Here is a 17,295-nt window from a genome sequence, read left to right as displayed (position 1 = left end):
TGTGGCATATTTATTTATATTGAATTTATCAAAAGTGAAGAACAGACTTGCTTTTATATTTGTGCATAAAGACTTACTATTTAGGCAAGTTTAAGTTAAAAATATAACTAATATATAAATATAAATTTTAATTTATATTATGACTGTGCTTTTATTCTGGATAAATGTCAAGGCCACACACTAACATGTCACAGAACTTTCAAATACCTGAAAACCTTTGAAACATGGAAGATATTCTGGGGTCAAATTTAAAACATCATTTAAAAAATATCACAGAGCTCTAAGAAATGAATGAAGCATTATGAATATTATCTTTGGCATAAATTTCTCATTTATGATTTAATTACTTTGTTTAAATTTGTATGAATTTCCATCGCAAAGCCACTGAAATATAAGTATTTTTTAAAACAGAATAACAACAGCCAAAACAGCATGCAAATTCATATTTTTTTTCTTGCTTTTATAGCTACTACATCTTTCTTATGTGGTAAATTTGAAAATTCAGGAAAAAATCCTATCATTCTACAAAATATCTTTTTACACGTATATTAAATTTGAACCTGAAAGATTTTGGCAAATGAAGGAATTAACTGAACATAGTAATACACATATTTTGCATAGCAATTTGTCAGACTCCCCAACTTCCCAACAAACAATATAAACGTGTAAAAATATAACACCAAATGAAATGTTTGGCTTTCATAAACATTTATGAAAAGAGAAACAAAATTAATAGATTTGAAAACAAAATTTGGGTTTTAAACTTGAATTAGATGATTCCTAGTTGAATAAGCCATTTAATATCTATTGTAAATGGGGTTTGAATCCTTGCAGTATAATGATTAAATAAAATATTTTGGTGTGAAATCACTAGACTGTACCATGGCTTACAATTGTAACAAATATATTCTTATGTACTGATTAAGATAAACTAAGACAGAAGCAGTATTATAAAATGAGAATTGATTTGTAAAGAATCTTTCAAAAAATTACAGACAGCAGAATACATATACTTTCAAAAATACTTCTTTGCCACATAAAATCATTGTTGATGTTAAGATGGTCAAGATATCTTGCAAGAAAAATATTAGCAGAATCCAAAAGAATGAATCCTTAACCTGGCACAGTGATGTAGAGACTAAAGAGAGAGGCCTTAGTGCCAAGACTTTGTTACTGGGTCTGAAAAATAGGCCCGTATCTGTTATTGAGTGCTCAGTGTCGACACTTTTATGCTTAATTTCTCTAAGGTGTAACCCATCAGATTTAATCCTTTGCATCTATAAGTTACAACTATTCACTATAAAATACATATCTAAAAAAGGAAGCTCAGAAAGATTTAATGAAGAGTGAATTTATAGGTTCTATGTAAGATTCTTTATTATTTATTCAAAAGCCAAAAGTGAGTATTACTCAAAAGTGGGCATTCATACAATTGTAAACGTTCTTTTGTTTGTTGGTTTGTTTTATCTCATTCTGTTATTCAATACATAGTAGCTCAAAATAGAGAACAAAGCTGGGTGTGTGGCTCATAGCCATAATCTCAGCCCTTTGGGAGGGTTAGGCAAGAGGACAGCTTGAGGTCAGAAGTTTGAGACCAGCCTGGGCAGCATAGCAAGACCCTTTCTGTACAAAAAATAAAAAAGAAAACAAAATTATCTGTTCCAACCTAGTATTAAAACCTATATAGGTCTATATGTATACATATAGTAAAGAAAAAAAAAACAGTGAAAAAAGGACTGGAATGTATTTCTCTACTACTTCGGATAAAAGGTAACAGGTTTTATTTAGTTTTTTAGAAACGTCTTTAAAAATCCAATTTTTTAAATGTAAACTTATATTTTGAAATAATTTTAGATACACAGAGAAATTACAAAAATGGCACAGAGTTCTCAAACATCCTTCACCTAGTTCCTCTAAACTTAACATCTTAAATAATGATGGTGCATTTGGCAAAACTAAGAAATTAACATGGGTACAATACTGATATTCTGATACAATATTATTAGAATAATATTAGTATAACATTATTAACTAACCTCCACACTTTACTTAAATTCACCAGTTTTTCCACTCATGTTCTTTTTTGTTTGAAGGTCCAATCTACAATACCAAATTATATTTAGCACAATATTTCAAAACTCTAGAAAATCTTAAACTTCTGTCTCTGACAAATTTTCTAAACTCCATGTAACCAGGGACAGTTCTTACAGGTCCTTTATTCTTCCTCAAAAATGCAAGTGTTCCTGGTTCACGTACCTTATGTCAACCATGAGTCATTGTATTAAAGCTATTTGTAAACTTTAAACATAACAGATTTATTTTCTATCTCACGAACGGCCAGACTTTGAAAAATCATGAAGTGCACATTTTGTATGTTTAAGGCTATCTTCCTTCAAATATTTCTTCTATCCTACAAGTGCTTTGAAGTAAACACTGTTTCCTAACACCAGATGGTACAATGCCTTCCCTTAGCTAGGAATTTGGCCCCAAATTTGCCCTGGCATTCTCTGCCTGACTTCCTATTCCCACATTTTTTCTGTTCACTATACTAAATTTTACTTGAGATTTTCCCACACTTTTACACCTCTTTCTCTCTGTTTATCAAATAAGCTAATATATAAAGTGATAATAAGGCAAGACATTAGGGCCCCCCTAATGGAGAAGTTTCACTTCATCCTCCTTTCATCACAACTGTTGCCACGTCTCAAAGATACAAATGTTGCCTCTTGAAACCAAGATCCTGCTATAGTTCTCTATGATACTCCCTTTATGCAGCAAAACCAAAATAATAACTCCTACATACCCACACCTAGTGTGTGGGCACCTCCCACTGCAATAACAGCAGCAATAATAATGTTAAAAATTGGTGGCACTTATATATTATTCTAAATAGTTCTATTACGCTGCAACACTTCATACCAAACTATTAGTGTATCCATTGAACAAAGGAGAAAATGGAGGCTGACAGCAGTTAAGGTAGCTACCCAGTCTTCAAGCCCATTGAAACAACCTCTCATTGTGGGGTTACTTGTGCTCTTATCACATAGAAGCGATCTTTGCTGAATTGTTTATCCCATACCCAGAATTTGGCATCACCTTTGTAGGTGACATACCCAGACTGGACCTGTCTCCCTGGTGGTGATCTCTTTCAGCTGGTGTTGTGTACTGTGATCTTTGTAAATGAAAACGACGGACTTCTGTCCTCCTCACACTGGAGGCAGAATGTGCTTTCTCTAATGAGACTGATGAAGAAGACCACAGCCATCCTTAGAAACCTGAAGCCATCCTCCCTCATCCTAGATAGTCTAATATAAGCTCTTCTCTCTACTTCTTTATAATTTTGCATCCACTCAGTTTTCTTCTGAATTTACATGTTCTCCTCTCATCAGTTTTTGAAACTGATTCCACATCTGTTTCATTCTGGAGCTATCATCAGCCTGGCTCCAAATGACCCCACTCTGGCGTCAGGGTAGCTGACTTCTGCCCTATCCTGCATCAGCACTGCAAAGAATCAAATTTATAGCCAGCACCCAGCATGTTTTATCCCTAAAACAAGAAACAAACACATGTAAACTGGAACCATTACCCTAGATTGGGTTCATATGGTTATCTCAAGCAGAAAAAAAAAATCTCTTAAAAACATTTTCTGATTTTTTATTTTTTTGACACAGGGACCCAGGCTGGCCTCAAACTCTTGGGATCAAAGAATCTTCCCACCACAGACTACCAAATCGCTGGAACTACAAGTGTGTGTCACTGCTCCCGAACAGAAAAAGAAGTATGTCTTTTAACAGAATCTCTTTGACTCTTTGAAAAGAATTTCTTAGCCCTGAGGAGTCCTTTGCAAGGTGGTGACATAGGTTTGGTAGCATACCTAGGGGAACAGCACAAGGATTCACCTAAAGGCAGCATTTCCACTGCAGCAAAACGCCAAAACATCAACAAATCATACTCGCCACTACTGTCCAAGTGTGCTGTTTAATATAGCACACTGAATAGAAATACTTCAAGTTTTTCTAATTAAACACTCTTTTGTAAACTATTACATTATAAAATAGTCAAAATAATTTTAAAAGAACAGCTCACATTTTACTTAACATGCAATTTTATAAACAAATTTAACACAATATGGAATGTGAATGAGCAACTGAAGATTAAATGTGTGCCTCTGCATACACGATGGATCATATGCATGCACCATACATATGGGAATACATTAATATAAATATTTAAATTATTTCTATATACACAACATGTGTACTTGTTTTACATGCACGCACAGTAAGGCCATTGATATATCCTGTATTATTTACTAGAACTTTGCAAAAGTAGATGTAATAAAAATTTCCTAGTGCCTATTTTTGAAAATTATTTAGCCTGGGAGTCTCTTTCATTTCGAGAAACGGATAAAAAGAGATTTTCAATCCCCTTACCAATCTCCTGCTTTCTCTCAGGTGGATTGCGAACATTTTACTTAAAATAATTCTCTTAAATCAACATGACAGAGTTCTTTCCATTGCTCCCAAAAGCTTGAGTTCCTCTTTTTATTTATTTCTACTTATTTATTTCCGGTTTATTTTGTGTTTTTGGTTTTGGAAGGGTTCTTTGTTTTCTGTGGGGGGTTTTTTGCCCACTAAGCCTGACTTGCTAACTTTCCCTCAGGTGGCCCTTCAAGAACCTTTGCTAAATGCTCAAATAAACAAGAGGAAAAATGTCAGCTTCCATGGTTGGCAAGACAACCAGGCCCGAAGGGTAGGAAACAGCTTCACAGCAGGCAGCAGAGATGAACAAGCAGGAGCTGTTTCATTTTCAACAGGTGCAAAAGAGTTCTGAAGGAACCCAACTTCCCCAACACTTTCTATTCATCAAATGCTGCTCTGTTGGCTGTCACTGTGGAATATTTCTCTAAGGTCAGAGTCAAACTGATTGGAGAAATCAATAGAGCAAAGAGACAGAAAAGCTCACTCATAAATATAGTACTTTGAACAACCAAATTATTTACAGAATCCTGTCTTAGCCAGTGCTCGTGATGATTTTTTCTTTCTTAAACTCAGGAAATTTGCCTCAAAAAATATCAAAACAGGTTTAGTTAGGTTGGTAATGTGATACTACCTGGCTAGGATATTGATGACACAACTTTGCAGTTATTGAGAACTATAAGAAAAGAAAAAAAAGGAAAAATACTGAAACAGTTCCATTGGTCCTATATGTAAATATAAATGAAGAATCTCTAGATTGCTTGGCTACACCTTACCTTCTCTCTTTTAAACTTTCAAAGATTAATAGTTATTTAAAGCAGCATTTGGGAATTTAGAGAATTAATGTTATTCTTTACACAAAAAGGAGAGTGTGGAGGGTGTCTTGATTTTCTAGAATTCTTCATGGAATTTTAAAACCCTAAATAATAAATGCAGCTAGCTTATTGGTTGGAGTAAACTCATTAGAATATAAACAGTTGTTTTTTTTTTTTTCCCTACCATCATTGTTCTGAAATGTATTTTGATAAATTTCCCTTTCCTGACCCTTAGGAACATCCTAGAAAAATCCCATAGCTTTCCAGTCATGTTAATTCCAGTCCTCTCTTAATCAAACTGTGAATCTGGTTTTCATCTAACACCTTTTCCTAGCCCTCTCTAAGACCACTCCAGAGCTGGATCAGGGAGCAAAAGGAGAGTGGCCTTTCTTCTTGCTTTTTTTTTTTTTTTGGGGGGGACGGAGTCTCGCTCTGTCGCCCGGGCTGGAGTGCAGTGGCCGGATCTCAGCTCACTGCAAGCTCCGCCTCCCGGGTTCACGCCATTCTCCTGCCTCAGCCTCCCGAGTAGCTGGGATTACAGGCGCCCGCCACCTCGCCCGGCTAGTTTTTTGTATTTTTTAGTAGAGACGGGGTTTCACCGTGTTAGCCAGGATGGTCTCGATCTCCTGACCTCGTGATCCGCCCGCCTCGGGCTCCCAAAGTGCTGGGATTACAGGCTTGAGCCACCGCGCCCGGCCTCTTCTTGCTTTTTTTTCCCTTCCTCTATTCCACTTTGCTTCTCCTTCAAGGTTGGAGCCACAGAAAAGGGGATTAGAAGGAACACAGCAATACCTATTTCCGTGTCTCAGGGGGAATCCCTCGTGTCCACTGACTCTTTGCAGATGACTGTGAGCCCTCCTGGGGCCCATAATTTGAGGAGATCACATACTTGCCAGGGTCGCTTTCCTTTCCAACTCCTCTCACCTCCTGCTTGGGGCTATACTCTTGCGGTCCCCTTGCCCAGGGAGGTAGCTCCTTTAGATCAGAATTTTGTGAAGATAATTAGAGCAAAGCTACCTTCTGCTGCGGCCATTTGTCCCAAAGAAAAATCCAAAATTTCTTATCCCAGGAAACAGTACGGGCTCAGGTCGCTCTCACTTCTACCTTGCTGCTTGCCCTGACGTTGCTGCTTGACCTGACGTTGCTCCTTGACCTGACGTTGCTGCTTGACCTGACGTTGCGGCTTATCCAGCCAGCTTTCTATTGTTGGCTTCTCCAGGCTTGGGACAGACACCTGCCTCCATCAGCATGTATGCCAAGCCTCTGGGGCATATTCCAACATTTCCAAGAACTTTCTGATGCTTAACTGCTTCTGCTGGGCTGAGAAACTCAACAAGCAGTCAATAAGGGAATGAAATATCAATCTTTTCTAATTCAAATGACTCCAAACTTTTTTTGTACTCAGAAGCTGCCAAACCTTGTCGAGGGTGGGAAGAATTATCCACCATTTCTCCCCCCTGAAGATGGGCTGACATAGTATTTCATTTTGCTAAAGTTTTGCTACTCATTTAGGAAAAAAAAAAAAAAAAACCTAAAACTGTTTACTGCATGTATCTTCACTGAGGCTATCTTTCTATGTACTGTAGGATTTGATGATCACTTAACCAGGTTAGTCCCTTCTTAAAGTCTTAACTGTCTTTAAAATGTACAGATAATTAACATGCACTTTTCTCAACTTTCAGCTGACTTAGAGACAACAGAAAAAAATCCCATGATATTTTTCTCTAATGATTCATTTTCTCACACACACACACACACACACACACTCACACTCAAATTTGAGTTGCTTAACCTGGCAAATGAGGCTTGCTTCATACCTCAGTAGATAAAAATACATAAATTTTCAGTAACTTCTAAAAAAAATACCTGATTATTTCTTACATGTTGACTCAGTAATGCTCATCAGGTGGACTCTGAGGCCATGTTTTCCATGACTCCACCATTTTTCATTCACCACCTACCCAGCCTGTATTGCTGGGCTTTTCTGTGCTCTACTCTTGAATAAGTCTAGAGTTCCTCATTGTTGTACATCTTCTTTGATGAAACCTGAGGGCTCAGACCTCTCGCACAGATTCCAACTCCAAAGCTAAACCTTGGCACAGAAAATCCACAAGATAAAACAACTCAGACCTTTACCTGGGAATCCAAACAATCCCCTAACTCATTGAGCAGAGGGGTTTTAAATATGGTAATTTGGGAAATCCATATCATTATTAGGGGTGGTAGTGATCTTTACACTAAACTAACTGACTATATTATAGTTAATAACTGAAGTGGTAATATACTGTAGTCATGAAGAGATAAACTCCTGGGTCAGAAAACATCTGACATGGTATCTTGGCTCCCACTTCACAAGCTGGGCCACCTTGAGTGTGTTACTCAACTTCTTAATGCCTTAATTTCCTCAGCTGAAAAAAAGGTATATTAATTTCTACATTATAATTTTATAGTAAAGATAAATATTCTGATGTATTGTCTTAGTCTATGTTGCTATAGCCAACCACCACAGACTTACCCTAGGCTTAAACAACAAACATTTATTTCTCACAGTTCTGGAGGTGGGAAGTTCCAGATCAGGACACCAGTTTGGAATTCTGAGATCAGGGCCAGGTTCTGGCGAGCACCCTTTACTGAGTTGCAGACGTCTCCCTGTATCTGCACAGAGGGGAGAGAGAGGGATAGCTCTCTTCCTCTTCTTATAAAGACTCTAGAGCCATTATGGGGGCACAACTCTGATGACCTATTTACTTCTCCTCATAATACTACCCTGTTGGGATTTAGAATTTCAACCTATGAATTTGAGGGGATGTAAATATGCAGTCCTTAATAATATGAATTACTATTAGTATATACCAATGTTTGGACCCTATAATTTTCCTAATGCCCAATCTCACCTGTCACCCAACAGCTTGGAATTGTTATTAGACAGTTTGATATTCTGTGTGATACTTAATTTAAAACGGGGCACATGCATTAACAGATACCTCTGTCAGTCACTCAAAGTTTAGATGAAACTATAGTTGAAGTGCTAGCTACTATCACCTTTCCTGAGGGCAGTGGCAAAACATAGATTTAACATAATTGGGGCTTTTACATTAATTAGTAGATAATGGACTTTGACAAATAAGTGAAATAAACTCTTCAAAGAAATAAGTTCATTGAAGAAAATGTAAATATAACCAATTATGAAAATATTAATATTGAATAAGAAAAAGGTGTTGCTGGGAATATTTGAAAATAATATTTGATATATAATTTTGTACATATTCCATACAAGAGCTCGAGAAAGGTCATTCATATTTACCAAAAAATGCTGTGAACTGCTTGGAAAGTAGAATATCCAACTAGAGAAGAATGAATTCTGAGAGTCCTGTAGTTTGGTGTAGGTATTCTAAACTGATAAACTAGTATTGATTTTGTCAAAACATTCCTCAGTTCTTAAGTTTCTCAAATTAGTTTTTCATCTACTCAGGTAAAGCTTTAGGATGCTACAGATATCTGGTACTAAACACAGCTACAGTCACACCACAAGATGATAAATTGACTTACAGAAACAGCTCAAATTGGTGTGAATTTTGGTCACATACTTACAAGGTTCAGAGATGAATTGATCCCAGTTGTGTCCAAATATACATTTTTGATAGACTGATTTTTTTTTTTATTAAACAGAGTCTTGCTCTGTCGCTCAGCCTGGAGAGCAGTGGTGGGATCTTGTCTCACTGCAACCTCAGACTCCTGGGTTCAAGAGATTCTCGTGCCTCAGCCTCCCTAGTAGCTGGAATTACAGACATGAGCCACCATGCCTGGCTAATTTTTGTATTTTTAGTAGAGATGGAGTTTCACCATGTTAGCTAGGCTGACTGGAACTCCCAACCTCAAGTAAGTTGCCTGCCTTGGCTTCCCAAAGTGTTGGGATTATAGGTGTGAGCCACCGTGCTGGGCTGATAGACTGAATGTTGACCCTGATGATTGCAAGACCTATCTGTGCGTGAAGTTTCGAATCGCAGGAGCTCAGTCAGCTTCACTACATTGAACATGAGGGCTATTTTCACATCATAAAAGGTGACAGACTCTTTGACGGCTACCATAAGCACGTCTTCCGGTCAATGAGCTGTCTCCAGATTTGTTTATTTGGTATTATGGGTTTTAACCAGGACCATCCCCATCAATTTTCATTATTTTTTGCCATAATTTGTTTAAATATTTCCACGGTGATAAAGATTATTGATTTTCTGAAACTAAAGAACGGGACTTCATTATTCAAACTGTTTGTTTAATTTTATGTAAAGTGTTATATAGACTATATAGCGTTTTGATATTTTAAAATAACAGAATAAATGTTAGGTATTTAACATGAGTTTTACAAATACATTATCAACAACTTTAAAGTCCTCTGTGTTATCCTTCCAGATTTCATTAACCAAACTCCCATTTGCCATATAGGCAAGCATGAGTCTCAGTTTTGTTCAAATCATATTTTTCTCTTCATTACAGATTTCAACATGAAGAGTTGGTTTTGGTTTTTGTCAATGTTCTCCAGAGAGACAAAATAATGAGGATACGTGTATGTGTGTGTGTGTTTGTCTCCCTTTCTCTCTCTCTCTCTCTCTCTCTCTCTCTTTGTATATATACATACGAAGAGAAGGGATTTATTAGGGAAATTGGCTTACTCAATTATGGAGGCGGAGAAGTCCCGAGATAGGGACTCTGTAAGCTGGAGAGCCAGGGCAGACTGAGCCAAGGAAGATGATGTAATTATCAGTCCAAGGCCAAAGGCCTGAGAGCCCGGGAGGCTGCTATTGTGAGTTTTTGAGTCCAAAGGCTGGACAATCTGGAGCTCTGACATCCAAATGCAAGAGAAGGGCATTCCAGTTCTGGAGGAACAAACAAGAATTCCCCCTTCCTCTGCTTTTTCTTCCATCTGGGCCCCCAACTGACTAGATGCTGCCCACTCACATTGAGGGTGGATCTTCCCATTCTGTCCACCCACTCATGCACCAATCTCCTCTGGAAACGCCCTCACAGACACACGTGGGGGAGCCCAACCATTCTGATCAGATGCCAAACCACCTGGGTTTCCCTTTCAGCAAAAGGGGGATGGGCTCAGTGCCTCTGAAAAGTTGAGAATAATTAATTCAAGGATTGAAAATGAATAATACTTTACCAACTATCTGGGTGTTCCTTAGTCTGGACAAATTGACAACCAAAATCAATCATTGCAGGGGTATTACTAAATAATGTATTCATTCAATCGTACTATTCATTACGTTTTATATGAATAGAATCCTGCTATACACCCTTTCATGACTTTCCTTACAGTGTTGTTCACAAATCATTCATTGTGATGTGTGAAGCTGCAGTTCATATTTTTTACCTGCTGTATCATATTCTAACACACAAATATGTTACAATATATTTATCTATCCTTTTGTCAATAGATACTGGGGTGGTTTGTATTTTTTCTTCTGCTATACATGCATACATGTAGATGAACATGAACATATACATGTTCATACACATTCATAGTAGCTTATGTCCTTTGATGTATATATGAAAGAGTCCTCCAGTGATCATTGCTCATATTATCCATGGATGAGCAGAATTTGTGTTGTACAGACATCATCTTGTACAAGCACTTCTTACTTAAGTGGAGAATGCCATGGTGTTTTATAAAGTGGTTTTTCTGAAATGCCTTCTTACCAGCTATCTAGAATGTTTCCTATGACAGAGATTGCTAGATACCTATGCAATATCCAAGTTATTTTGAAATATACATACATATATATATCCATCTCATATATAATACACAGTAATAACCCCCAAATGAAAAACTAATTTTTTTCAAGTCCCTTTTGCTTATAAGCTTTGTCAGTGAGAATTATTTGGTAGTACTACCCAGAATACAAAAATATTTTATCAATTGAATTTTCCAAATGCCACTGCTTGAAATGTAGAAGTGATCTTTGGAGTTCCAGGAGTCCACTTAGTATGGTGAGGAAAAGATGATGGGAATCACCAAGAACTCAGACCTGATATCCTTGAGCCACTAACTCATGCCAATGGCCAAATTCTGACTGCAGTGAAAAAAAATAAACTCATGCACTTAAATAAAATATGCCCTTTAGTAGTAAGCCAAACCAAATCCTGATATATTTTCACCGATAATTTCAATCGCATTTCTCTAATTACTAATAAAGTTAATTGAAATATGTTAAATATAAAACCTAATACATGTCATATAAAAAAACCTGTAAAAATGTTGAAACCATTGCCTTTAAAATCAGTAAGAAGTCTCACTATCTCTTCTATTCAACATTGTACTGGAAGTCCAAAACAGTGCAATTAGACAAGAGAAAGATAAACAATTTATGCATACTGAAAAGAAAGAAAAAAATTAATTAAATTAGATGTGATAATTCATAAAAGAATTTTCCAAAATATACAGTTATTTGGAAAATAATAAGAAATTTTATCATGTTTCATCATGTCAGATATAAGATCAAGATACAGGAGTAACTGCATTTCTAAATGCAGGAAACATTATAAAATAAAACGAAGTGTTTTTAATAGCAGACGTATGAAATATTTTAAAACAATAAATGCACAACGATATCCAATAAATATGTGAAAAATAAATATATTTATCAAACCACACTTTAAAAGACATAAATATTTATAGACAGAAAGATTCTCTATAGAGAAGATAGCAATTCTGCCACATTAATATCCAGATTTAATGGAACTTCAGTTAAAGTACACGTAAGTGCATTTGTGGATATTGAAAACAATAACCTTATATAAATTTGGTTAAACGATATACTTTGAAACGAAAACATTTGGAAGATAATGCTGAGCCAGATTTCAGGGTGTATCAGAAAGTTCCAATAATTTAAAAGTATAGCATTGATGACAGAACAATATTGAGAACTCTGAAACTGATCCATGCGTATTTAAAAATGATATACGACAAGGAATGGCATTGCAAATCATAAGAGGAGATTGTTTAATAAAAGGATTATAAATATGAGTTATCTCTACAAAATACAGGAGTCTAAATTATTACATCCTCATATTCATAATATTATTTTCAAGTGGATCAAGAATAATACAATATTTTAGACTTCTAAAAGATAGCGGGTATTAGCTAAAAGTAAGGGAGAATTTTTTAAATACAGGAAATGTGAGTCATTAGGGAAAAGATTAGCAATGTTGCTTTTATGCAAATCAAGAAGTCATTCATCAAAAAAACCATTAATTAGTCCATACCTATTTCTACCATGGTGGTGTTAGCCTCCAATTATCCATCTACTCACAAATGCAAACTCTGGGAAAAACAACAACAAAATAAAATGAAACAACTACCTGAGGAGAGAAGTCAAAACCTGGAGAAGAACTCCACAGAGGATGGCTTCAAATTTTTTAGAAACATCAAAAATTGAGGCAAGAAGCTGTGTGAATGGCTACAACTCAGAGGAACCACTGCAGGTTAAGGAATGAGGAGCAAATCTTGGAATGATAACCAGAGAAAGGGATCTCTTGTTTTTATGCATAAATTCACAGAAGTCACAGCCTAACTTGAGAGAGATGCATGAGTAGGACTGATATAAGCCATGTAGTAAAATACAGAAAAGAAACTAAGATTTGGATCACTGAACAAAGAAGGTAAGATATAATTTGTAGTCTGAACCTTATTGATATGATCAAATGCTAAAACACTTTGCTGGAGGATTAAAACAGCAACCAGATTCTGGACAACCAACATTAAAAAGTTTAGGACACAACCCATACTTACTCAAAGAGCAAGGAAAATGTGAACAATTTGAAATGTTAAAGTTTATCTCCTGAAGTGAGGCAAAAAAATAAAAGAAGAAACATTGCATAAGATGTTGCTTATGACCTCCTACCAAATGATAAAAAATATGCAAGGTTGCATTAATTATCCTGTATATCTGATTTTTTATGTTGGAGAACATTATTTTATTGTCAGTGCAAATGTAGATGTGATATCAATCTTTCCACAGTTTTGCCTTTTATAGAACATCATATAATTAGAATTATATAGTATATAGCCTTCCAGACTGATTTCTTTCACTCTAAGATGCATTTAAGATTTCTTCATGTCTTTTCATGGTTTGATAGTTCATGTCTTTTTATTGCTAAATATTCTTGCATGGTATACATGAATCACAGTTATTCTATTCACATACTGAAGGACATCATCTTGGTTGCATCCAATTTTTTTCAATTATGAATAAAGAAAATTGCTGTAAATATTAGTGTGTAGTTTTGTGTGTGTGTGTGTGTGTGTGTGCATAAGTTTTCAACTTATTTGGGTGATAAGGTTAGGAATTGTGTCCCTACCCAAATTTCCTCTTGAATTGTAATTGCCAGGGTTTGAGGGAGGAACTAGGTGGGAGGTGATTGGATCATGGAGGCAGTTTCCCCCATGCTTTTCTCATGATAGTGAGTGAATACTTAAGATAGCTGATGGTTTCATAAGTGTTTCACAAGTTCCCCTTTTGCTTACTCATCTCTCTCCTGCTGCCTTATGAGGAAGGTGCTGCTTCCCCTTAGCCTTCCACCATGATTGTAAGTTTCCTGAGGCCTCTCCAGCCATGCAGAACTGTGAGTCATTAAATCTGTTTTCCTTTATAAATCACCCAGTCTTGGATATTTCTTTATAGCAGTGTGAAAACACTAATAAATTTGGTTAATAGCTGGAAGCACGATTGTTGAATCTTCTGGTAACAGTGTGTTGGGCTTTGTAAGGAACTGACAATCTTTCAAAGTGGCTGTATCTTTTGCATTCTTACTAGCAATGAATGAATGAATCCTTGACAAGATTTGGTGTTATCAGTGTTTTGAATTTTAGCTAATCTCATAGGTATATCATTGCTGTTTTAATTCACAATTCTCATGTAACTTATGATTTCGAACATATTTTATATGATTATTTACCATTGTCATAGTTTATATGATAATGATTTTAAATGATTATGTCTTCTTTGATGAGCTATTTGTTCAGATTTTAACCCAGTTTTAATTCATTCTTGTTTTCTTATTGAGCTTCAACTATTTTTTTGTATTTTGGATACAAGTTTTTTAACAGATATGTTGTTTGCAAACATTTTCTCCAAGTTTGCGTCTTGTTTTTTCATTCCCTTAATGCTATATTCATACAGTTATTGAAATTTTAAAAACTCAAAATATTTGTATAACCTTATTTTAACTTTGTGTCATTATGCTTATGTGCTTCTATGAATTATACATACAAATGTATTGATATAACCTGTCTTACTATGAGCTACCTATTTCCTGAAGAGTCACGTCATCTATGTTGTAGTTCCCCTTCCTGAATTATTGAACATACTTTTCAAACAGAAAATATTATACATAGAAAAAATGTATTTAAATAAAACTAATTAAAATTGGTTATATGCCCCAAAATGTATAAAGATTTGCTTTTACATCTATTAAAATATTTTTTTGTTGAATATTTCTGACAGTCCAATAATAATAACATACAAATAATATATAAATATATATAACTATATAACTTATATGACAATCCTAAAAATACTGAACCTGAGAGTTTCAATTTTACTTTGGTTTGGTGGTCTGTATTCTACAATTATTTCTAGTTTAGTAAAAAATGTTTTGCCACAACAACTGCACCTCTTTAGAGAAGTCTTCTATGGGGAAAGAAGCAGCCTTGGATGACATGAAGGAATCATGTCAGGATAGATTCTCCTGCCTTGTCTACTTGATTATCTGTGTTAATCTTAAATCTTAGAAATTGTTTTCCAGGGCATTGTTATTATCCATGTTGTTTCCCTCATGTCCTAAACAAAATGGTACTCTTCTAAATGAAGCCTCCTCCCTATACTTATAAAGTAGAAGAGATAAATGAGAAACTAATTGAAATAAATAATGTGGTAAACGCTTTGGCATAAATTTTCAGGCTACTGAAGCTGAACACCTGGTGGATGGTCAGTTACGATAAATTATTTGTAACAATGTATTTTATTTATTAATTTTATATGTCAGGCATGAAATTGAGTATGAAACAATTATAAGGCTACACTTATTAAGGCAGCAAATGTGTGATTTGAACTCCAGCAAGTGCAATACAGCAGGCATTTTATAAAACGAGGCCTTAGAGAATGCTTGCATGCAATTAACAGTTAAGGACACCAGCTTTATACAAGTTTAAAGAAGTATAGTCAGTACACCCTTACCTTGCTACTGCAGAGGTTATTTTTACAAACTCTTAATAGGACAATTAGTATTGGAGGGCTATTGCCCTACATTACTTGCTAACTACAACAAAAAATAAAGACAAAAATATAGAATGATTGGTTCCCAAGAGAAATTTCCTGATTACATAGACTAAAGAGGTGAACAGATCAGCAGAGTGGCTCATAGCCATGCAGTCATTCAGACACTCACTAATGAAGGCTTCATCATTTTCAACATGTGCCTTATATTAGTATCCAAATATTCAATTTTATCAATCTTGTATTTGTGTATTCTGGATTTTACTAACACATTCAACAAGTCTCTACATGTTATCATGGAGATAAATACTAACACATTCACTTGTGATATAAACTGAAGTCAGAACATTTAGACGTAAAGTAAGTTAGATTTGAAATGTGAGTCTAAAATGACACTTGGTATTGCCAATTAGGTTAAAGGAAAACATTTTCCAAAATTTCAGAAATCTAAATCTGAAACTAATTTTTTGATGACAATGTATTTAAAATATGCTTACCATATGCATTATGTCAAAATTATATATGTAGCATATATATTTAAGTTATGATATGAAAACTAATATCCATTTTAAAATGCTCAAGAAGCTGCATACTATTTGCTATAATCTTAGAGAGTATTTGAGCAAAATGGTAGAAAGCCGCTAATTTAACTATATGGGGATAATGAGCTCTAAAGGTGGACAAACAGTAGTTCATCGGAGACATTGCAGGATGCAGTTACAAACCATTTTTAATTCTGATTTTCAACCCACAACATTGACCAGATTAATGAATTTTTAAAAATAAATATGCCACAGAAATGATTTTTTATTATAAGAATAAAATAAAATATGTCCATAATAAAAGTTGTCTTAAAACGTTTTTAAAGAGTCATTAATGATAATGACTTTCAAAAATGGGAAGGAATTTGTTGTGATTCTTTAACTTCTAAATTAGACAAAGCATTGAGGAATATGGAGCCCTTTCCCTTGGAGTTAAAGTTCCTGAATGTCTCCAATGGTGACTCATTGAAGACTCTTAATGTTTTACTTTCTCAATAGTTTTCCAATTAACTATAATTTAATATGTTCAGGCAGTCATATATTCACTTATGTGCTATTTGCTCTAAATTTTTCTGTCTTCCTCAAATTATTCTGCAATGTATTAAACAAAGGTTGTAAACCTCACTTTCATAAAATTATGTTGTTTATGTGGTCTGAATATATAAAGTACACTGGAAAACATGATAAGGTAAAAAACAAAACTAAAAGGAACTATTTGGTATTCTGGTCCCAATTTTACTAAATGTACTAAAATTTGACAAGAAATATAAAAATCTCAGAAAGAAAGATCATCCTTCACATTAATTTGGTAGATACATATGGCTTGAAATGAGAAACTGCCAAAATTAATATTAAAGAAACCCTGAAACCTAAATTTAAGATACAGTAGGCAGGGCGCGGTGGCTCATGCCTGTAATCCCAACACTTTGGGAGGCTGAGGAGGGCAGATCACCTGAGGTAAGGAGTTCGAGATTAGCCTGGTCAGCATGGCGAAACCCCGTCTCTACTAAAAGTACAACAATTAGTTGGGTATGGTGGCAGGTGCCTGTAATCTCAGCAACTCAGGAGGCTGAGGCAGGAGAATCATTTGAATCCAGGAGGCGGAGGTTGCAGTGAGCAGAGATCGCACCACTGCACTCCAGTCTGGACGACAAGAGCAAGACTCCATCTCACACAAAAAAAA

At 35.4% G+C, this 17,295-nt stretch overlaps 1 long non-coding RNA gene across 1 annotated transcript; it reads right to left on the bottom strand.

Moving 5' to 3' along the window:
• Nucleotides 1–1,378: 1,378 nt before the first annotated feature.
• On the bottom strand, nt 1,379–6,409 carry LOC108519956 (uncharacterized). Its single transcript, XR_001882778.1, has 3 exons — nt 6,086–6,409; nt 2,037–2,100; nt 1,379–1,623 (listed from the first exon to the last, which is right to left on the bottom strand). It is a non-coding gene; the product is annotated as an uncharacterized LOC108519956 (long non-coding RNA).
• Between the last annotated feature and the right edge of the window lie 10,886 nt (nt 6,410–17,295).

The sequence above is a fragment of the Rhinopithecus bieti genome, unplaced genomic scaffold (assembly GCF_001698545.2).
Source record: "Rhinopithecus bieti isolate Rb0 unplaced genomic scaffold, ASM169854v2 scaffold_47225, whole genome shotgun sequence".
In the NCBI taxonomy this organism is placed as follows: Eukaryota; Metazoa; Chordata; class Mammalia; order Primates; family Cercopithecidae; genus Rhinopithecus; species Rhinopithecus bieti.
Note: the sequence above shows the minus strand (reverse complement) of the source record. Positions and strands in the feature narration are given on the sequence as shown.